The sequence below is a fragment of the Tamandua tetradactyla genome, chromosome 13, assembly GCF_023851605.1.
Source record: "Tamandua tetradactyla isolate mTamTet1 chromosome 13, mTamTet1.pri, whole genome shotgun sequence".
Lineage (NCBI taxonomy): Eukaryota > Metazoa > Chordata > Mammalia > Pilosa > Myrmecophagidae > Tamandua > Tamandua tetradactyla.
This window is the reverse complement of record NC_135339.1, coordinates 94,453,993-94,478,382: the sequence shown is the minus strand read 5'-3', so window position 1 is coordinate 94,478,382 and position 24,390 is coordinate 94,453,993. Positions and strand designations below refer to the sequence as shown.

The following is a 24,390-nucleotide window of genomic DNA, read 5'->3' as shown; positions in this document are numbered from 1 at the left end:
GCCCGCCCATCAGCAAGGACATGCCTAATGCCCTGACGGGAAAGGACGTCCCCCGTGGCATCATGACTCAAAGGCCTGTTGGCAGGGTCCTCCGCTGGTATCCCCTGTTTTCAGGATGAAGATCTTTAAGTGGAGTCCAAGCAGAGTTCCCCACTGTGCTTCTTTTTGGGTATACGACCTCCTCCACACACCCCCGCACTTCAGAAGAGGGGCGCAAACCACCCCCTCTCCCCGGGAGCAGAGCAGAGCCGGCTGGCTTCTGGGCGGTGACAAAACCTATTTTGCTGTCAGCTCAAAATGCATTGGGTTATATGGATATGAGGAAGGTGTAACCATGCTGAAGTTTTAGTTTGTTATTTGAGAAGATAATGCAAAATGGAGTCAGCATGGCTAAGAGATTCAAGGTAAAGTCAGGAGGCGGTTCGGGAAGTGACTTTTATGCACGACTCAGCCAGACGCACAGACCTCCCAGGCCAGCAAACTTGCAGCGTCCACGCTCCCGGGAATGCCGTGGGCCAACCCCAGACAAAGACCTGCAAACTGTCCAACCTGAAGGGCAGTTGGCAAGCCCCAAACATCCAACAATCATATTCTTTACAAACCACTTATGTAACCATCTTTTTCTTTGAAAACCCGTGCTTGGCAACCTCGAGCTGGGAGCTTTTGTTGCCTTGCAGCTCAGTGTGTTATTTTGCAGTCAACAGTTGTTCTAAAACCATAGTCATGCTTTCTTGTGGTCAGGTCACAATGTCACTTTCCCCTGCCAGGTGTCAGGGTGGGGACCCGAGGCTGCGGGGCCGACCCGTCCTGTCTGTGCTGCCCGGCTGGGGCTCTTTCCACCCAGCAGGATTCAGGTCGCGCCAGCAGCTCCGTGCCCTGAGTTTTCTGTTCCCCCCCTCGCCCCCCAGTTTTTGAGGGGCCCTTTAATAGGGTGGGAGTCTCCGACCAGCCACAGGGCCCTGGGCCATGCACTGCCTCCCAAGGCTGGGTCCGTATGGCTGCCTCTGACCTGTCCCACTCGAGGGGCCTGCCTTGTGCTGGGAGCTCAAGCTAAGGCCAACCCTGCAGCTCGCCATGCGCAGGCACCCAGGGGCAGCGAGGGCCAGTGCGGCCCCTTGGGCACCGTCCAGCCCCACTGGACCCCCATGTATCCGGAGCATGTCCTCAAGTGTCTGGAGCGGCACCACCTCTGCGCCCGCCACGCTTCAGGATGCGAAGTTGGCTGATAGAATGGGACTTGTTACTTTCCTTTCACTGCAGGGAAGATCAAAATCCCAATCAAATCCCCCTCCAAACTTTGCATGCTTTTAATCTGCCCACAGATGGGGCGATGCTGCTTTGGTGACATCTGTGTGACCGGCCAGTGCCGCGGGGAGCGCGGGCATGCACAGGCGTGTTATGGGAATAGGAAACGGCGAGGTGAGTGGTCCCGGGTCACTGTGTGACCAGGATTGAGACGGAGGAGCTAATAAAGGCTCCGGGGATAGGATTTAACGAGGGGAGAAAGGCAAGAGCTAATGCAGAGGTCAGCAGAGTGGTGTGGCGGCGCCTGGACTCTGAAGGCGTCTCAGCGACCCGCCTGCCTCCTTCTGCTCAGCAGCACCTGCAGCGATGAAGATACCTGGCTCACTTGGTAAGGAAAAACCATCCTAGCTCAACAGGTATGTTGTTCTTGCAAATTCGCACAGCCCTTTCGGATCCAGGACGTCAGACCCTTTCCAAGGCCCCAGAGGTGGGTGCAGCTGGACCTCTGACCTGGAGGTGGCTCAGGTCCTGGGGTGAGAGCCTCAGCTCCCCTCCACCACGCCCCCCCATGTGGCTGTTGCCCCCTCCCTGAGGTGAGCACAATCGCACATTTTGCTCAGGCCCACGATGGGGCCTAGGTAGAGCTGCGGCCCCTTCTTGGGCTGTCCATCGCCTGCCCGCTGGGTGACCCGGGAGCTGCTGGTGGGATTTGCCTGGCAGTGTTTCCAAGTCCCTGTCAGGGGTCGAGGGGTTGGCCACATGAAGGGGAGACCAGAGGCGGCCGGGGACCAGCTGGAGCCTTCCCAGCAGAGGGTGCAGCCCACTTGGGCATCTGGGTACAGTGGTAATACGTGCCCCACAGGCAGCCAGCCCCGGGAGACACCCCGAGTGCACAGGAGTGCCCGCTGGCCACGCCTTCCCTAAGCAGGCCCGTGCTCACGGCTCGGGGTGCCGGCACCCCTCTCCCCATGAAGGCCCCGGGCTGGCAGACATGGCTCGAAGACACTCGGGCAAAGGGGTGGCCGCTGCACACATGGACTTTCTTGGGGCCAGGGCTCTGAGTGCTGGGCGGCTGTGGGTTTCGTGCCTTCTACGCAGGGTGGGCCCCATGGCAGGAGCAGAGCAGCAGCTCTGGGCACGGGGACGGCTGCTGCCCCTTGGACTCAGGCAGCTTCTCAGCTGGGGCCGCAGAGCCCAGCACTGGCTCCCGGAGGGGTGGGGGTGGGCCCTGTCCAGTCCTGCCTCTGACACTCAGTGTCACCCAGGAAGAAGTGGAACAGAGCCTTCATTTAAAAAAATTTCAACCCACCAAAATATGGTGATTTTCTTTTCAAATATGGGGGATATTAGACATCTCTTCGTGAGCTTGGTCTCTGACCTGGGATTTCGGATGCACCTTGGCCTCTGGAAGGCTGCCAGGCCCGACGGCTGCCTCAGCCAGGTGTGGGAGGATTGGCCACACCGCGTGGCCTCAGGGATGGGGGCCCTTGGATGCAGAAACTGGGGCCAGGACTCAGAGAGCGCTAGGGGCGTGGATACTGCAGGGCCTGGCATGGCAGAGTGAGAGGCACTGGGTCCCTCGGAGCTGGGGGTGAGTGTGCAGGGAGGGCATGGCAGGGCCATGCCAAGCCTGCTGGACGGCTCCACCCAGGACGCCTTCATTTAAAGCAGGAACTTTAAGTGAGGATGCAGGCAGAGACCCAGCATTTTCTACAGTTAGTGATGGGGGGCCGGGAGGGCCATGGGAGAGCTGGGCCGTCGAGAGTTGCTGGTGGAGGGGTGAGAGGTGGCCGCCCGGAGCCCCAGCATGCCCAGGCCTGAAGGCCGAAGCTGGTTGTAACCTCTACTGGGGTTCGGCGCTGCTCGGGGTCTCTGCCCGTCTCGTCGGGGTGAGGCCGTCCCCTGTGGTGGGTCCTGGCGTCCAGGGCAGAATGGGCCTGTGCCAGTGACATCTGTGGCTCGGGGATCTGCTGACTTCCTTCTTCCCCAGCGGCCCTGAGTGAGGAAGGGCTGTGCCGGAGTCGCGCGGACTCATGCGGGGCTGCAGCGTGGTGTTTCCAGACATCGGTGCCTTGAGGCCATCTGGGCACCGCTGTCAGGACCGTCCCCTCCGCCTGGAAAAGCCCGAGGGCGGAGGCCGTGACGTCAGGGCCCCCGGGGGAGGTCACCTCTGCCTCACACTGGGGACAGTTGGGAAAGAAGGCGACGCGTTCATGAAAGGCCAGGGGAGCCGCCTGCACCCGGTGGGCTCGTGGCACCCAGTGTCAGGTGGCCCGGCTGCGTGTCCGTGAAACCGCCGTTTGGCATGGAGCGCGTGGCCCAGGAGACCCCCCGAGGGCCTCTGTCCTCACCACCAGGCCAAGGACAGGCAGGAGGCCCGTCCTGGAGCTGCTGGCTTCCCAGGAGCTGAGGATGTGGCCGGGGAGGGCGGTGCTGGCGGGGCAGTGGCTAAAGAATCCCTGCGGCTGTCCTCGGGCGCCCCCATGCCACGCCTGGGTCACTGGGGCGCTGGCAGTTCTGCCCAGGCCTCTGCAGACTCTCGCCCCCTCCCAGCGGGACCCCACACACTGGCAAAGAATGCTAGCCCTCACCTCCAGGAGCTTGGAAGACAGCGGGCCTGTCATGGTTAGGGACAGGTGTCAACTTGGCCAAGTTGTGGTACCTGTTCATCTGATTGGGCAAGCGCTGGCCTGTCTGTTGCAATGAGGACATTTCATAGGATTAGGTCATGATCACGTCAGCTACATCCACAGCTGATTCCATTTGTAATCAGCCAAAGGGGAGTGTCTTCTGCAATTAGTGATGCTTAATCTAATCATGGGAAGCCTTTTAAGGAGGACTCAGAGGAGACAGGTTCCATTCCTGCTTTGGCTGGTGAGCCTCTCCTGTGGAGTTCATCCAGGCCATCCATCGGAGTCATCAGCTTCGCAGCCTGCCCTGTAGATTTTGGACTCTGTGTTCTTACGGTCACGTGAGACACTTTCATAAATTTTATATTTGCAAGTGTTCCCTGTTGATTCTGTTTCTCTAGAGAACCCTAACTAATACAGGGCCCTTCCTGGTCTTCTCTACCACTTGGGAGGCAGTTCTCCCGGGGCTCTCTGAGGGCGCAGACCTTGGCCTGGCAGAGCAGCCGGAGGAGGCCCTGGGAGACCTGGTTTGCTGCAGCCCTCATCAGACTGGGGTCTCCTTGCCTGTGAGTGACCTGCGGGCTGGGCAGTGTCCTCCTACGACACTGCTCATTGCCCCGTGGGGCTGGGGGCTGCACAGTGTGCAGTGGGCACCGAGGGCACCAGCACCCTCCTATCGGACCTGGCCCGGGTGTGGGCCCCGCGGTAATCGCCGGCCCTGCGACCCTGAGCCCGCCGGGAGGTCCCCAGGGCAGGTGACCATCCCTCCCCGCCTCTCCCTGGTGCCCTGAGGCCGTGAAGTCACACAGTCCTCCTCTGCTTTTTCCTTCCTTAACGGGACAGACACTCTGCGTCCCAGGCTCGTTTTCGGCAGCGACCTTCCTTCCTCTTCTCCATTTCATCTTGTGATTCGGCACCTGAACGTGCCAAGAAAGCGTGAATGTGTCAACAACTGCTTCCCGTATTTATCAACCACTTTACGTTCCTTCATCTTAATTGAAAGCCAACAGCATCCACCCCATGGCAAGGAATAACGCTTCTATCAACAAATAATTTTAAAAGGCACTCAGGGCAATTCATTTGTTCCATGATTTGGCAAAAGAGATGAAGTGCCCCTCAGTGCACAGGTAAAGGTAAGAGATAGAAATTCGAGAAATAACTGACTTTGATGGAGAAGTGCCCCGTCAGCCATTGAGCCACACGCTGAACACGGGCTCTCATTTAATCCTCCCAAGCCCCCTCCGGGATAGGTCCTGCATGGCTCCTTCTCCTACAGAAGAGGAGATGGAAGCTCAGAGAGGGCCACACAGCCAGTTCCTGGCAGAGAGGCAGCTGCATTTGGTAACTGTGTGCCCGCCTACCTCCTGAGCTGTGTGGCTGCTGCCCGCACAAGCTGCCAGGCCCGCGTGGGGGTGGGGACCAGCTGGGCCTCCGGGCGCCACAGGCAGCCCCACTGGGAACCGGGGTGGGGGTGGAGGGTGGGGGCAGGCGTCTGACAGACTCTGTTGTGCTGCGTGGACCGGATATGATTTATTAAGTGGGAAAACCAAGGTGTAAGGTGCTTCTGGCTTTAAAATATGAAACACACACACACACACACACACATGCACACCACGAGCAGGTATGCAGTCAGGGGAGCTGTAGGAAAGGAATAGACCCAGCCACTGGCACTGGCTCCCTGGGGCAGGGAGTGCTGAGGTGGGGACAGGAGGGGTGTCGGGGTGGGGGGGAAGGGCTCAAAATGAAGCACAGTGAGAGGCTGCCCACTTTATACCAGCGCACAGGAAGTCCTTACACGCACAAAGGTTTCTGCTCGGCCTTGAAGAATGTTTTTATGACATGTAGACGTTTATGTACAACTTTGTCACAGATGCATAATTTTGATCATATATATGTATACAATTAAGTATCTATCTACCTAGTCATCTTTTTTTTAAAAAAAAAACATTCCTCCTTCCTCCCCCTCACCATCCTGCTAGTAACCTCTCATTTTCTTTCTGTCTCTGTGAATTTGCAATTATTTGTCATCCCTTATAAGTGATATCATACAATTTTATCCTTACGTTTTGCTTATTTCACAGAGCATAACATTTTCAAGGTTCCTCCATGTGGCAGCATGTCTCAAACTTCATTTTTCCCTGTGGCTGAGTAATATTCCATATGTGTGAGGACCACATTTTGTTTATCCATTCATTTGTTGGTGGACACCTGAGTTGTCTCCAGTTCTGGCTATTGTGAATAATGCTGCTAGGAGCGTTTTGTACGAGCACCTGTTGGAAACCCTGCTTTCTCTCTCTTTGGGTGTATACCTAGAAGTAGAATCGCCATGTCGTACGGTAATTCCATGTTAACTTTCTGAGAGACCGCCATGTTGCTTTCCACAGTGGCCGCGCCATCGTATGCACTCACCAGCAGGGTGCAAGAGTTCCAATTTCTCTGTGTCCTCTCCAACACTGATTTTCCATTTTTAAGATAATAGCCATCCTTATGGTGTGAAGGGGCATCTCACCGTGGTTTTGATTTACATTTCCCTAATGGCTAATGATGTGGAGCATCTTTTCATGTGTTTGTTGGCCATTTGCATGTCCACTTTGGAGAAATGTCTAGTTAAATCCTTTGCCCCTTTTAAAATTGTATTGCTTATCTTATTAATGTTGCACTGTAAAATCTCTTTATATATTCTGGATATACAGTTTGAAAGTATTTTTTTCCATTCTGTATGTTAAATATATATATATATATATATATATATATATATACACATATATAGTTTTAAAATCATTTTAGTTTATTCAAAATTTAGCAAAAGTACACAAAATAGGATTAGATAATTGGATTTTTTCTGAGTTGGTTGGCTCTCTGGCTGCCCTAGTACTGATGTTTCTCAAATTTCAGTGGCTTCCATGCAGAAAAAAGTTTTTAAGTATTTTTTTTTAACTTAGGGTGAATTGTTTTAATGTTCCTGAGCCTTCTTGTGTAAAATGCAGGACAGTAACTATTAAAATGAGATAATAAGGCATAACAGGCTTAACACAGGGCACAATAAAGGATGACTTTTTCAACATAAATTAAACTGAAGTTCCAACCAAGAAACATGGATAACAATATATATACCACATATAGCTTTAAAACATTGTTCATTGTCACCCCTCGCTTACTAAGAAGGGAATTAGCCTGTCTGGCTGATTGACAGGACCAATGAATGTCTGAATTGCAAATCAATCATATGCGGTTCAGTTCAAACTTCTCATTGAACAACTGGGAAAATGGAGATCTAGGGGGTTTATGAAAACCTCCTACAGAGAGACGAGTACTTTGGGACTGAGTCAACTCTAGGATCCTGGTTCTTTTCACCAAAACGAACTTCTCTTTCATTTACGTGACTGTTAGCAAAGTCCAAAGCCCCCCCTCAGTGCTGCACTCCTCCCTTGGTCACTACACATCACTCCGCTGAGGGAGATGGTGCTTTGCTTCCTTCTTGTCTTTGGGAGGTGGATAGTCTGGGAGATATTTGACATTCTTAGATTCTAGTATTTTAGAAGCTAATTCTATACTGAACCTTAAAACACAAAACATCTGTGTGTGTGTGTGTGTGTGTGTGTGTGTGTGTGTGTGCACATATAATTTCTATATGGAAGAAGCAGCACTGTCTCCCTATGTCATCCTGGTTGTCACTGAACATGAACCAGAGATGGGCTTTAGATTGAGAATTCCCAAGTTGGTGTTGACATTTCCATACTGAAGGGCTCAGACATGTTTACACTTTCAAAGAGGTGTAGGAGCCCTTATAGGCTGCACTTTACTGAGTCTCATTTTGAGAAAGAGCAGTGAGGATGCCCAGCTGCTCTTCATGTAATTTTTTTTACATGGGTAGGGTCCGGGAATCGAACCCAGGTCTCCGGCATGGCAGGTGAGAACTCTGCCACTGAGCCACCGTGACCCGCCCTCTTCATGTAATTTTACAGTAAGAAGTAAGAGTGAAGCCAATTAATTCACTTTTCCTCCTGGACTTTTCCTCCTTAGTATTTTACCTCCTTGTAGGATAACTGGTTTAATGAATGGATATGGACACATAAAAAAAGAAAGGGAGACCGTATGAAGGAGGAAATCAGACAAGAAATCCAAAACAACTCTTTAGAAATGAAAGTCACAGCTTAGGGGTGGGCTGGGGGTGGCACATTCCTTTCACAGAGCCCTTACACACAGCACAACTGCCCTGAAAGCAGGAATGGAATGATGATATTGTAAGCCACTGACTGTACACCATGCATGGAATGTTTTTATGTCAAGAATATATGCTTGTATGTTAAGTTTTTACAACAACAACAAAAAAGGCAGGAATGGGAAAGAACAGACACTCCTCTGCAGACCGAAGCTGAGATCTTGGCTTTACAGCTTTTAATGTCCTTAAAAACTGGCTGGGCATCAGGTGTCCTTTCCAGTATAGGCCAAGGAAGGTAAGCCCAATTTGGTGTTCAGAGCTGCAGTCAGCAGTTCATGGAGGGACACCCCATCGTGGGAGTGCATGCAGCTTTTTCCAGCCCAATCATAGCACTTGGGCCCACCGGATGGAGAAGATAGCCAGATTTGCTTCTTTGGGGTTTGCTTCTTGATCATGTAGGCTGGTTCTGAATCCAGCTTGATTCTTAAAACATCATTCCCAAATGAGACACCATAATCCTCATAAAATTTACCTGCAAAATCTTCAAAAAGTTCTGCTAAGGAACCCAGTGTTTCTTCTGCCAGTCCTTCAGACGTGCCCTCATGTAGAGAACCTGGATCACCCAAAGTCCCCATTTTACCCAAATTCATCAAATTCATGCTCCCTCCCCCACTGTGGCCAGTTATCAACTTTAATCAACAAAAACAAATTCTCACTAGAAGTAACTTGTAAAATGTCATCTATGTGGGAAAGCCTTAACTTATTGCTCTGTCCTTAAATGCCATAAGATAACTCACACAGGAAAGAGACCATACAGATGTCATCCATGTGGGAAAGCTTCATTCAGTGTTCAAACTTTAGACAACACATTCTGTGCCTTTTCATTTATCTCTGGATATATATTTCATATATTTTCCTTCTGGTTACTGTGGGGCTAACATTTAACATCCTAAATAACAGTCATACTTAGTTTGATATGAACTTGACTTCAAGAGCACACACACATACTTCCCCTATAACCCTCCGTCCCCTTGCTTTTTTTTGTACTTGTTACCATTTACATTGCTGTACATCGTATGTCCCACTACATCACTACTTCTTTATGCTTTTACATGTTCGCACCTATAGGAAATAAGAAGTGCAGTTACACACCAAAAAAAGAAATATTTTGCAATATTGATATTATAGGCGTTTACAATTACCCAAATGGTTAACTTTACTCTTGACTTCTTTATGCTGCTCTAAGACACTGACTAGTGCCCTTCCCTTTCAGTTTGAAGAACTCCTTTTGCTTTAGTGGTAGGATAGGTCTCAGGGTGATAGTGGTAGGGTAGGTCTCGGGGTGATGAACTTCCTCAGCTTTTGCTTATTTTATAATACAAGTATACCACAGGTTTTTGAAAGAAAGTTTCACCAGACAGAAAATTAGTGGATAATTATTGTTCTGTTTCAGATTTTTGAGTATTTCAACCCATTGTCTTTTTTTGGCTTTTAAGAAGGGGAACTTAATAAGTTGCAAGTTTACAGTTCTAAGGCCATGAAAATGTCCAAATTGAGGTAAGGCTATAAAAATATCCAAATTAAGGCACCCAAGGCCAGATACTTTGGCTCAAGCAGGCCAATGACATTCATGATTTCTCTCTCAGCTGCAAAGGCACACGGCGACATCTGCTAGCCTTCTCTCCAGGAATCTTCAATGTTTCCCCGGAGATATTGCTTTTATGCATCTCCGGCTGTGTGGATTCGACCTCTTCCATTGGTTCTCTCAACCCACTGTCTTTTTTTTTCTTTTTTGGCATGGGCAGGCACGGGTATTTTTTTATTTTTAAAGTAGAAATTTTTTGGACTCATTTTTTCTTTACCGAAAAATTGTGATAGTGTTGAGAATTCTGATTTAGCCTATACCCAGTTTTCTTGATTATTACCATCTTACATGAGAATGGCAGGCACATTGTCATAATTAATGAACCAGTATTGATACATTATTATTAACTAAAGTCCACAGTTTATTCAGATTTCCTTAAATTTTACCTGGTATCATTTTTCTGTTCCAACATCCTGCCCAGGATTCCTGTATTAGCTAGGGTTCTCTAGAGAAACAAAATCAACAGGGAACACTTGCAAATATAAAATTTATAAAAGTGTCTCATGTGACCACAGGAATGCGGAGTCCAAAATCCACAGGGCAGTCTGCGAAGCCGATGACTCCGATGGATGGCCTGGATGAACTCCACAGGAGAAGCTCACCAGCCAAAGCAGGAATGGAACCTGTCTCCTCTGAGTCCTCCTTAAAAGGCTTCCCATGATTGCATTTAGCATCACTAATTGCAGAAGACACTCCCCTTTGGCTGATTACAAATGTAATCAGCTCTGGATGCAGCTGACGTGATCATGACCTAATCCTATGAAATGTCCTCATTGCAACAGACAGGCCAGCGCTTGCCCAATCAGATAAACAGGTATCACAACTTGGGCAAGTTGACACGTGTCCTTAAGCATGACAGTCCACCCCTTGTCAACTTGGCACCTATATATATCACCTTAAACCATACTTAATTTCCAAATGAAAACAAAGAAGCACACATTTTTTTTTTCTTTTACCTGACAATACTCAACTGTCCTGCATATAACTGGAAACACACTAAATCTCTCCAGAATAGGGTGCAAATCCTTGGGCAATATTCATTCTTAAACTTGATATCTTACAACTTAAATAGTATAACATGAACGAAACAGCATTACAGTCCTCGTTTCTGTAACTGATCATGTGGTTGAAGTTCATATTTATCACTACCTTCTTCTACTACCCATTCCATGTTCCCTTTACCCTCAGCAAGCACTTCAGCTGGCTGTGTTTCTTTGCCTGGTGGGGTGACCCAACCTTCATTCCTGAATTTTCAGAGCCATTAGTAGTCCTGCCTGAATTGTGTTGTTGCAGTTTTCCATAGATTTTAATCACAGGGCATGGTAGTACTAATAGACGCCCTAGCGGATCTCCTATATTCCAAGAAAACTCTTGTTTACCTCCATTATGTAGTTGCAGTCCTACTTCCTTCTGATAGTCAGGGTCAATTACCCCAGACAATAATGTAATCCCCTTCTTGGTGTGTTGATCCAGAGGCATAAGTAGCCCAAAGTGGCCAGGTGGCAATCTTAACTTCCAGTTCAGTGGTATCACTGTTGTTTCTCCTGGAGAAAGCACACCCTGTTTTGGAACTAAAACCTGTAGACCAGCAGAACTCAGGGTCACAGGGACAGGAATAAAAAATTTTCCTAGTGGATCACTAGGAGTAATAGTGAGTGGTACCACTCCCATTTCCACCGCTTGGTTCCTGGACCCATGGACCCTGGCTATGGGAGAAACAGCACCAAAAAGCAGACACTGATTCAGAGCATATACAGCTTCCTGGAGAACATTACCCCAGACTTTCAAGGTATTGCCACCTAGTTGGCACCGTAATTGAGTTTTCAAAAGGCCATTCCACCGTTCTATCAATCCAGCTGCTTCTGGATGATGGGGAACATGGTAAGACCAGAGAATTCCATGAGCATGTGCTCATTCCCACACTTCATTTGCTGTGAAGTGTGTTCCCTGATCCGAAGCAATGCTATGTGGAATACCATGACGATGGATAAGGCATTCTGTAAGCCCATGGATAGTAGTTTTGGCAGAAGCATTGCGTGGAGGGAAAGCAACCCCATATCTAAAGTATGTGTCTATTCCAGTTAGAACAAATCGCTGCCCCTTCCATGAAGGGAGTGGTCCAGTGTAATCAACCTGCCACCAAGGTGACTGGCTGGTCACCTTGGGGAATGGTGCCATATTGGGGGCTGAGTGTGGGTCTCTGCTGCTGGCAGATTGGGCACTCAGCAGTGGCTGTAGCCAGGTCAGCCTTGGTGAGTGGAAGTCCATGTTGCTGAGCCCATGCCTAACCTCCATCCCTACCACCATGACCACTTTGTTCATGAGCCCATTGGGCAATAACAGGAGTTGCTGAGGAAAGAGGCTGACTGGTATCCACAGAACGGGTCATCTTATCCACTTGATTATTAAAATCTTCCTCTGCTGAAGTCACCCTCTGGTGTGCATTCACATGGAACACAAATATCTTCATGCTTTTAGTCCACTCAGAAAGGTCTATCCACATACTTCTTCCCCAGACCTCTTTGTCACCAATTTTCCAATTATGGTCTTTCCAAGTCCCTGACCATCCAGCTAAACCATTAGCAACAGCCCATGAGTCAGTATACAAACGCACCTCTGGCCAGTTTTCCTTCCAAGCAAAATGAACTACTAGGTGCACTGCTCGAAGTTCTGCCCACTGGGAGGATTTCCCCTCACCACTGTCCTTCAAGGACACCCCAGCAAGGGGTTGTAATGCTGTGGCTGTCCACTTTCGGGTGATACCTGCATATCGTGCTGAACCATCTGTAAACCAGGCCTGAGTTTTCCCTTCCTCAGTCAATTCACTGTAAGGAACTCCCCAAGAGGCCATAGCTCTGGTCTGGGAAAGAGAAAGTAATGTGGCAGGAGTGGGGACCATGGGCATTTGGGCCACTTCTTCATGTAACTTACTTGTGCCTTCAGGACCTGCTCTGGCTCTATCTCGTATATACCATTTCCATTTTACAATAGAGTGCTGCTGCACACGCCCAACTTTATGGCTTGGTGGGTCAAACAACACCCAGCTCATGATAGGCAACTCAGGTCTCATAGTAACTTGGTGGTCCATGGTTAAGCATTCAGTCTCTATTAAGGCCCAGTAGCAGGCCAAAAGCTGTTTCTCAGAAGGAGAGTAGTTATCTGCAGCAGATGGTAAGGCTTTGCTCCAAAATTCTAAGGGTCTGCGTTGTGATTCTCCTATAGGGGCCTGCCAAAGGCTCCAGACAGCATCTCTATTTGCCACTGACACTTCCAGCACCATTGGATCTGCTGGCTCATACGGCCCAAGTGGCAGAGAAGTTTGTACAGCAGCCTGGACCTGTCACAGAGCCTACTCTTGTTCGGGTCCCCACTCAAAACTAGCAGCTTTTCTGGTCACTTGATAAATGGGCTGGAGTAGCACACCCAAATAAGGAATGTGTTGTCACCAAAATCCCAAGAGACCAACTAGGCTTTGTGCCTCTTTTTTGATCATAGGGAGGTGGTAGATGCAACAACTTATCCTTCACCTTAGAAGGGATAGTTCGACATTCCCCACACCACTGGACACCTAGAAATTTCACTGAGGTGGAGGGCCCCTGTATGTTTGTTGGATTTATCACCCATCCTCTGACACGCAAATGCCTTACCAGTAAGTCTAGAGTGCTTGCTACTTCATGCTCACTAGGTCCAATCAACATGATATTATCAATATAGGACCAGTGTGATGTCATGTGGGAGGGAAAGACAATCAAGATCTCTGCAGACAAGATTATGACATAGGGCTAGAGAGTTGATATACCCCTAAGGTAGGACAGTGAAAGTATATTGCTGACCTTGCCAGCTGAAAGCAAACTGTTTCTGGTGGTCCTTACTAATAGCTATTGAGAAAAAAGCATTTGCCAGATCAATAGCTGCATACCAGGTACTAGGGGATGTATTGATTTGCTCAAGCAATGATACCACATCTGGAACAGCAGCTGCAATTGGAGTTACCACCTGGTTGAGTTTACGATAATCCACTGTCATTCTCCAAGACCCATCTGTTTTCTGCACAGGCCAAATAGGAGAGTTGAACGGGGATGTGGTGGTTATCACCACCCCTGCATCCTTCAAGTCCTTAAGAGTGGCAGTAATCTCTGCAATCCCTCCAGGAATACAGTATTGCTTTTGATTTACTATTTTGCTTGGTAGGGGCAGTTCTAGTGGCTTCCACTTGGTCTTTCCCACCATAATAGCCTTCACTGCACGAGTTAGAGAACCAACGTGGGGATTCTGCCAGTTGCTCAGTATGTCTATGCCAATTATACATTCCAGAACTGGGGAAATAACTACAGGATGGGTCCGGGGACCCACTGGACCCACTGAGAGATGGACCTGAGCTAAAACTCCATTGATCACCTGGCCTCCATAAGCCCCCACTCTGACTGGTGGTCCAGAGTGACGTTTTGGGTCCCCTGGAATTAATGTCACTTCTGAACCAATGGCTAATGATCCCCGAAATATCGGGTCATTTCCTTTTCCCCAATGTACAGTTACCCTGGTAAAAGGCCGTCGTTCTCCTTGGGGAAGATTTAGAGGAAGATTAACAATATAAATTTGTGGCAGTGTAACAGGTTTCTCCCCCATAGGGACCTGGCCTCCCCTTCATTCAAGGGGCTCAGGGTCTGTAAACTGTTTCAAGTCTGGAAATTGATTAAAGGGCTGTGACTCTGTGTTTTGTAATTCAGGTTAGACTTCTGTTCCCTTGACCCAGAATTCTTTTGTTTATACAGCTCCATCAAGAATTTAGTAGACTGCACTTCTATTGTATTTCTAGGTACCCCATGATTTACTAGCCAATGCCACAAATCTCTGCGTGTCATATAATTCTGATGCCTCCTTTGAGTTTGTTGTCTGTTATAATAGCCACGTCCACCCTGTCTTTGGTGATTAAGTGCTGCCACCTGATTTCTGCCAACCCAGATCCTGTCATCCCCATTGTGTTTAAGGATTCCAGCTCAGTGACAGCAGTTCCTACAGTAATATCTGACCTACAGAGAAGTGCAACCACAGAGCTCTTGAGGGATGATGGTGCTAGTCTCACAAATTTATTTCTCACTGTTCTGGTAAAAGATTCATCCTCTGGAGATTCCTGGGGTGTAACAGCAGGCTTTGCATGATAAATCCAGTCTAACATTCCAATCTCTCTAAGCCTCTGGATCTCCTCATCCACATTATACCAGGGCAGTTCTGGCATTTCAACCTCAGGTAATGTTGGCCACCTTTTGATCCATGTTTCAACCACGTGACTGCAGGAATGCAGAGTCCAAAATCCACAGGGCAGGCTGCGAAGCCGATGACTCCAATGGATGGCCTGGATGAACTCCACAGGAGAGGCTCACCAGCCAAAGCAGGAATGCAACCTGTCTCCTCTGAGTCCTCCTTAAAATGCTTCCCATGATTAGATTTAGCATCACTAATTGTAGAAGACACTCCCCTTTAACTGATTACAAATGAAATCAGCTGTGGATGCAGCTGACGTGATCATGACCTAATCCTATGAAATGTCCTCATTGCAACAGACAGGCCAGCACTTGGCCAAGTTGACATGTGTCCCTAACCATGACAATACCAATGGCATTTAGTTATCACATCTCCTTCGGCTCCTCTTGGCTGTGACAGTTTCTCAGACTCTTTTTTTTTTTTTTTAACTTTTTGTCTTGAAATACTTTCAAACTTATAGGACAGTTACAAAATAAAAAAAAAAAATACAACCCCCATACAGAAAAATCAATGCTCCCAGATAACCAGGTCCATTTTAACATTTTGCCAAATTTTCCATATCATTCTATCCATCTATCCATCTATCTATCTGTCTGTCTGTGCCTATTTAATCATCTGTCCATCTATCCATCCATTTTCTTAATTCTTCAATGTATACATCATGCTCCTTGAAATATTAATATTGCCATGTAAATTTCTTAAGAACTCATAAGTAACCACATAACATGCAGGTATCATATTTAAGAAATTTAACATTGTTATAAAGCTTACAGTCTGTATTCCAATGTTTTCATATGTCCCAATAATTTTCCTTTCAATTTTTTTTCCTCTTTTGGGAGATTTCATCCAGGATCATGTATTTATTTAATGCCATTGTCTCTTTAGTTACTCTTCTTCTTTTTAAATTGTGGAAGTATACATACAATATAGACATTCCCATCTCAACAATTTCCATGCATACTATTCGATAGGATGAACCACATCCACAAATTATGGGGCTCTCACCACCTTCCAGTACTAAAACTTTCCCATCTCCCCAAACAAGACCCTTAGACCCCTTATGCATTAACTCCCCATGTTCCCTCCCCCATTGTTCTAGTTTGAAAGCTGCTGGAATGCAATATACCAGAACTGGGGTAGCTTTTAAAAAGGGGTACTTAATAAGTTACAAGTTTACAGTTCCAAGCCTATGAAGATGCCCAGATCCAGGCATCCAGGGAAAGATATGTTGGTTCAAGAAGGCCAATGATGTTTGGGGTTTCTCTTTCAGCTGGAAAGGCACATGGTGATGTCTGCTGCTTTCCCTTCAGTCTTCTTCAAGGGCTTCCCCAGGGCTCTCCATTCTGTTGACTCTGTTGGCTCTAGTGGCTCTTTCCAAAATGGTTCACTTTTAAAGGGCTCCAGTAAGCAACCCCACCTCAAATGGGTGGAGACACATCTTCATGGAAACCATCTAATAAAAAGTTACTACCCTCAGTTGGATGGGTCACATCTCCATGGGAACAATAAAAAAGATTTCACCTAGCAATACTGAATGAAATTAAAGGACATGGCTTTTCTGGTACATAATGACTTCAAACTGGTACACCCATCCTGGCAACCAGTACTCTAATTTCTGTCTCTATGAGCTCGCATATTCTCTGATATTTTCTTCATAGTTACCATGTGTCATGGTCAGGTTCATGTGTCAACTTGGCCAAGTTGTGGTACCTGTTTGTCTGGTTGGGCAAGTGCTGTCCTGTCTGTTGCAATAAAGACATTTCACAGAATTAGATCATGATCACGTCAGCTGCATCCACAGCTGATTCATTTGTAATCAACCAAAGGGGAGTGTCTTCTGCAATGAGTGATGCTTAATCTAATCACGGGAAACCTTTTAACTAGGATTCACAAGAGATACACTCTATTCCTGCTTCGGCTGGGGAGCCTCTCCTGTGGAGTTTGCCCAGACCCTCCATTGGAGTCGTCAGCTTCACAGCCTGCCCTGTGGATTTTGGATCTGCATTCCTGTGGTCACGTGAGACACTTTTATAAATTTTATATTTGTGAGTGTTCCCTGTGGATTCTGTTTCTCTAGAGAACCCTAACTAATGCATCTTGGTACCAGGAGTGGTTCTTAAGAAACAGAATCTTAAAAATGGGTTTTTAGGAATGATTTTCTACTCTGACTGGACTCAAAGACACTAAGGACTCTGATTCCCATAATCAGAATGACACTCCCAATCCATTGAGTGAGTTGGCAAAGGAGATAGTCAAAATATCATCATTTGATTCTCCTAATGCTTTGCTTCTCTGAAGTCAGGCTCTGGGGATAATGTTTTTGACACATTTACAGAGTTTTGTAGAAATAAGAGGTATAGAGATGTTGGCTGGTTGTTGTAGATACACTGGATACATCAAGGAGTGAAAGGGATGGGCTTAAGGCTTCAAACGAGAAGCTTAAGCACTGTCTGACAGATGTAGACGTTTCTATGAGTATCCTGAAGGAAAATCTTATTTCCTGTAGCCGTAGACTTGAGATCTCTGAAAATCAGACTCAGAATCTTATTGTTAGAGTAGAAACTTTACAACGTAAACTGAAATCTCAGTCTTGCATGATGTCTGCTGTTAAAGTGAGGGCATTGATTGGAAAGGAGTGGGACCCTGAAAAATGGGATGGTGACATATAGATTGATAATGATGTTGGGGGTGAGGTTGAAACCCTAGGTCATGCTGAGTCTTCTCTAGATAATCCTGTAATAGTTTGCCCTGAGGACATAACTGCCCCACCTCCATCCTGCCTTGAGGAGTTGGCCACCCAACCTCCTCCTGAAGGGATTAGCCCTAGAGTGATTAATCCAGTTTCAACAAACGAAACTGCAAATGAATGCCCTGAAGCAAATGGCTTGGAAGATATTTCTAATTCTTTTCATGATGCACCCCCACCACCCCTCATTTCTTCCAGACCTAAAACTAGACTAAAATCCCAATGGCCCCTAAAGGTGAGGTACAAAGTATCACCCATGAGAAGGCACGTTATACTCCAAAAGAACTGTGTGAGTTTTCCAATTTATATAGACAGAAATCAGGGGAATATGTGTGGCAATGGATTTTAAGGGTGTGGGATAATGGTGGGAGGAATATAAGGCTGGATCAGGCTGAATTGATTGATATGGTCCCACTAAGCAGAGATTCTGCATTCAATAGTATAGCTCCAGTGGTTAGAAAAGGTATTAACAGTTTCTCTGGATGGTTGGTTGAAACATGGATCAAAAGGTGGCCAACATTACCTGAGGTTGAAATGCCAGAACTGCCCTGGTATAATGTAGATGAGGGATCCAGAGGCTTAGAGAGATTGGAATGTTAGAGTGAATTTGTCATGCAAAGCCTGCTCTTACACCCCAGGAATGTCTGGAGGATGCACCTTTTACCAGACAGTGAGAAATAAATTTGTGAGACTAGCACCATCATCCCTGAAGAGCTCTGCAGTTGCACTTCTCTGTAGGTCAGATATTACTGTAGGAACTGCTGTCACAGAGCTGGAATCCTTAAACACAATGGGGATGACAGGATCTCGAGTTGGCAGAAGCCAGGTGGCAGCACATAATTGCCAAAGACAGGGTAGATGCAGCTATTATAATAGACAGCAAACTCAAAGGAGGCATCAAAATTATATTACACAGAGATTTGTGGCATTGGCTAGTAAATCATGGGGTACCTAGAAATACAATAGAAGCTCAGTCTACTAAATTCTTATTGGAGCTGTATAAACAAAAGAGTTCTAGGTCAAGTGAACAGAAATTTAACCTGAATTACAAAAACACAGAGTTACGGCCCTTTAATCAATTTCCAGACTTGAAACAGTTTACGTACCCTGAGCCCCTTGAATGAAGGGGAGGCCAGGTCCCTTTGGGAGAGAACCCTGTCATACTGCTACAGATTTATCCTGCTAATCTTCCTCCAAGCCTTCCCCAAGGAGACCGATGGCCTTTTACCAGGGTAACTGTGCATTGGGGAAAAGAAAATGATCAGATATTTTGGGGATCATTAGCCACTGGTTCAGAAGTGACATTAATTCCAGGGGACCCAAAACGTCACTCTGGACCACCAGTCAGAGTGGGGGCTTATGGAGGCCAGGTGATCAATGGAGTTTTAGCTCAGGTTCGTCTCACAGTGGGTCCAGTGGGTCCCCGGACCCATCCTGTAGTTATTTCCCCAGTTCCAGAATGTATAATTGGTATAGACATACTGAGTAACTGGCAGAATCCCCAGAATCCCTTGGCTCTCTAACTTGTGCAGTGAGGGCTATTATGGTGGAAAAGGCCAAGTGGAAGCCACTAGAACTGCCCCTACTGAGAAAAATAATAAATCAGAAGCAATACGGGATTCCTGGAGGGATTGCAGAGATTACTGCCACTCTTAAGGACTTGAAGGATGCAGGGGTGGTGATAACCACCACATCTCCCTTCGACTGTCCTATTTGACCTGTGCAGAAAACAGATGGGTCTTGGAGAATGACAGTGGATTATTGTAAGCTCAACCAGGTGGTAACTCCAATTGCAGCTGCTGTTCCAGATGTGGTATCATTGCTTGAGCAAATCAATACATCCCCTGGTACCTGGTATGCAGCTATTGATCTGGCAAATGCTTTTTTCTCAATAGCTATTAGTAAGGACCACCAGAAACAGTTTGCTTTCAGCTGGCAAGGTCAGCAATATACTTTCACTGTCCTACCTTAGGGGTATATCAACTCTCTAGCCCTATGTCATAATCTTGTCTGCAGAGATCTTGATTGTCTTTCCCTCCCACATGACATCACACTGGTCCTATATTGATAATATCATGTTGATTGGACCTAGTGAGCATGAAGTAGCAAGCACTCTAGACTTACTGGTAAGGCATTTGCGTGTCAGAGGATGGGTGATAAATCCAACAAACATACAGGGGCCCTCCACCTCAGTGAAATTTCTAGGTGTCCAGTGGTGTGGGGAATGTCGAACTATCCCTTCTAAGGTGAAGGATAAGTTGTTGCATCTACCACCTCCCTATGATCAAAAAAGAGGCACAAAGCCTAGTTGGTCTCTTGGGATTTTGGTGACAACACATTCCTTATTTGGGTGTGCTACTCCAGCCCATTTATCAAGTGACCAGAAAAGCTGCTAGTTTTGAGTGGGGACCCGAACAAGAGTAGGCTCTGTGACAGGTCCAGGCTGCTGTACAAACTTCTCTGCCACTTGGGCCGTATGAGCCAGCAGATCCAATGGTGCTGGAAGTGTCAGTGGCAAATAGAGATGCTGTCTGGAGCCTTTGGCAGGCCCCTATAGGAGAATCACAACGCAGACCCTTAGAATTTTGGAGCAAAGCCTTACCATCTGCTGCAGATAACTACTCTCCTTCTGAGAAACAGCTTTTGGCCTGCTACTGGGCCTTAATAGAGACTGAATGCTTAACCATGGACCACCAAGTTACTATGAGACCTGAGTTGCCTATCATGAGCTGGGTGTTGTTTGACCCACCAAGCCATAAAGTTGGGCGTGTGCAGCAGCACTCTATTGTAAAATGGAAATGGTATATACGAGATAGAGCCAGAGCAGGTCCTGAAGGCACAAGTAAGTTACATGAAGAAGTGGCCCAAATGCCCATGGTCCCCACTCCTGCCACATTACTTTCTCTTTCCCAGACCAGAGCTATGGCCTCTTGGGGAGTTCCTTACAGTGAATTGACTGAGGAAGGGAAAACTCAGGCCTGGTTTACAGATGGTTCAGCACGATATGCAGGTATCACCCGAAAGTGGACAGCCACAGCATTACAACCCCTTGCTGGGGTGTCCTTGAAGGACAGTGGTGAGGGGAAATCCTCCCAGTGGGCAGAACTTCGAGCAGTGCACCTAGTAGTTCATTTTGCTTGGAAGGAAAACTGGCCAGAGGTGCGTTTGTATACTGACTCATGGGCTGTTGCTAATGGTTTGGCTGGTTGGTCAGGGACTTGGAAAGACCATAATTGGAAAATTGGTGACAAAGAGGTCTGGGGAAGAAGTATGTGGATAGACCTTTCTGAGTGGGCTAAAAACATGAAGATATTTGTGTCCCATGTGAATGCACACCAGAGGGTGACTTCAGCAGAGGAAGATTTTAATAATCAAGTGGATAAGATGACCCGTTCTGTGGATACCAGTCAGCCTCTTTCCCCAGCAACTCCTGTTATTGCCCAATGGGCTCATGAACAAAGTGGTCATGGTGGTAGGGATGGAGGTTAGGCATGGGCTCAGCAACATGGACTTCCACTCACCAAGACTGACTTGGCTACAGCCACTGCTGAGTGCCCAATCTGCCAGCAGCAGAGACCCACACTCAGCCCCCGATATGGCACCATTCCCCGAGGTGACCAACCAGTCACCTTAGTGGCAGGTTGATTACATTGGACCACTCCCTTTATGGAAGGGGCAGTGATTTGTTCTAACCGGAATAAACATACTCTGGATATGGGTTTGCTTTCCCTGCACGCAATGCTTCTGCCAAAACTACTATCCGTGGGCTTACAGAATGCCTTATCCATCGTCATGGTATTCCACATAGCATTGCTTCAGATCAGGGAACACACTTCACAGCAAATGAAGTGTGGGAATGGGCACATGCTCATGGAATTCTCTGGTCTTACCATGTTCCCCATTATCCAGAAGCAGCTGGACTGATAGAATGGTGGAATAACCTTTTGAAAACTCAATTACGGTGCCAACTAGGTGGCAATACCTTGAAAGTCTGGGGTAATGTTCTCCAGGAAGCTGTGTATGCTCTGAATCAGTGTCTGCTTTTTGGTGCTGTTTCTCCCATAGCCAGGGTCCATGGGTCCAGGAACCAAGGGGTGGAAATGGGAGTGGTACCACTCACTATTACCCCTAGTGATCCACCAGGAAAATTTTTTATTCCTGTCCCTGTGACCCTGAGTTCTGCTGGTCTACAGGTTTTAGTTCCAAAACAGGGTGTGCTTCCTCCAGGAGAAACAACAATGATTCCACTGAACTGGAAGTTAGCTGCCACCTGGTCACTTTGGGCTACGTATGCAACTGGATCAACAAGCCAAGAAGGGGATTCCATTACTGTCTAGGGTAATTTACCCTGACTATCAGGAGGAAGTAGGACTGCAACTACAAAATAGAGGCAAAGAAGAGTTTTCCTGGAATATAGGGGATCCCCTAAGGCGTCTTTTAGTTCTACCGTGCCCTGTGATTAAAATCAATGGGAAACTGCAACAACCCAATTCAGGCAGGAGTACCAAAGGCTCTGAAACTTCTGGAATGAAGGTTTGGGTCACTCCACCAGGCAAAGAACCATGGCCAGCTAAAGTGCTTGCTGAGGGTAAAGGGAATATGGAATGAGTAGTGGAAGAAGGTAGTGATAAATATGAACTTCGAACACATGATCAGTTACAGAAACGAGGATTGTTATGCTGTTTGGTTCATGTTACACTATTTAAGTTGTAAGATATCAAGTTTAAGAATGAATGTTGCCTAAAGATTTGCACCTTTTTCTGGAGAGATTGAATGTATTTCCAGTTACATGCAGGAGAGTTGAGTATTTGTTAGGTAAAAGAAAAAATGTGTGTTTTATTGTTTTTATTTTTAAACTGGCTATGGTTTAAGGTGATATATATAGCTGCCAAGTGGACAAGGGGTGGACTGTCATGGTCAGGTTCATGTGTCAACTTGGCCAAGTTGTGGTACCTGTTTGTCTGGTTGGGCAAGTGCTGGCCTGTCTGTTGCAAAGATGACAGTTCATAGAATTAGATCATGATTACGTCAGCTGCATGCACAGCTGATTCCATTTGTAATCAACCAAAGGGGAGTGTCTTCTGCAATGAGTGATGCTTAATCTAATCACAGGAAGCCTTTTAAGGAGGATTCAGAAGAGACAGACTCTATTCCTGCTTCTGCTGTTAAGTGTCTCCTGTGGAGTTCGTCCAGACCCTCCATCGGAGTCATCGGCTTCACAGCCTGCCCTACAGATTTTGGATCTGCATTCTGTGATAACGTGAGACATTTTTATAAATGTTTTATTTGTGGGTGTTCCCTGTTGATTCTGTTTCTCTAGAGAACTGTAGCTAATACACCATGGGACTTAAATGTAACAACCTAAATCTATAACAATCTCACTTGTTTAGATCCCAACTGTGATGGTTGGGTTCTGGTGTCAACTTGGCCAAGTGATGTTGCCCAGTTGTCTGGTCAGGCAAGCACTGGCTGACCATTGCTGCAAGGGTATTTCATGGCTGGCGGATAAACTGGAAGACTGGTGTATTAAGTCATCAGTCAGTTCATTGTGTCTGTGGCTGGTCACATCTGTAATCAACGAAGGCATGTCTCTCACAAAAGATAATCCAATCAGTTGAAGGCGTTTAAAGAAGAAGAGACTCTTTCATGGCTTCTCCAGCCAGTGAGCCTCTCCTGTGGAGTTCATCCAGACACTTCATGGGAGCTGTCAGCTTCACAGTCTGCCCTGTGAATTTTGGACTCTTCCATCCTCACAGTTGAGTGAGACATCTTTAAAAATCTCATATTTACAGATCTCCCCACTTGGTTCTGTTTCTCTAGAGAACCCTAACTCATACACCAACTTAACTTCAATAGTACACACAAATTATGCTCCTATACTTCTGCATACCATGAGTTTCAAACCATCAACTTATCATTATATATTTTTGTATTTGCCTTTCAGATAGTTCAGGAAGTAAAAACTGGAGCTACAAATCCAAAATAAAATAATTCTGGCATTTATATTTACCCCTATCATTATACTCACCGAGTATCTTTATTTCTTCATGTGACTTCAATTTATTGTCTTTTTTTTTTTTGCCTTTTAACCTGAAGATATATCTTTTGCATCCCTTGTAGCTCCAGTGGTGACAAACCCCTTCACCTTTTTGTTTGTTTGTCTATCTGGTAATATCTCAGTCTCTCCTTCATTTTTGAAAGATAGTTTTACCAAAAATAGAATTCTAAGTTGGTACAGTTTCGCTTTTAGCACTTTAAATATGTCACCCCATTGTCTTCTTACCTTCATAGTTTCCAATGAGAAATTGGCACTCCATCTTATTGAGGCTCCTTTATATGTTACACCTTGCTTCTCTCTTGTGGCTTTCAGAATTCTCTATTTTTGATTATAATATGTCATAATGAGGGTGTATTTGGGTTTATTCTATTTGGAGTTTGTTGGGCATTGTGGATGTATATATTCACATCTTTCTTTTAATTTGGGGAGTTTTCCTTAAATATTCTCTTTGCTCCTTTCTCTTTTTCTACTCCTTCTGGAACTCTTACAATGTGTAAATTGGTACACTTGATTGTATCCCACAGTTTCCTCAGTCTCTATTCACTTTTCTTCATTCTTTCCTCTTTCTGCTCCTTTATCTGGGCTATTTCAGTTGTCTTATCTTCAAGTTCATTAATTTTTTCTGCCAGTTCCAATCTGCTG

At 46.6% G+C, this 24,390-nt stretch overlaps 1 long non-coding RNA gene across 1 annotated transcript; it reads right to left on the bottom strand.

Annotated features, from left to right (window-relative positions):
* Nucleotides 1–8,148: 8,148 nt before the first annotated feature.
* Nucleotides 8,149–24,067, bottom strand: LOC143653310 (uncharacterized). The gene is made up of 3 exons (XR_013161248.1): nucleotides 23,974–24,067; nucleotides 9,099–9,159; nucleotides 8,149–8,650 (listed from the first exon to the last, which is right to left on the bottom strand). It is a non-coding gene; the product is annotated as an uncharacterized LOC143653310 (long non-coding RNA).
* Between the last annotated feature and the right edge of the window lie 323 nt (nucleotides 24,068–24,390).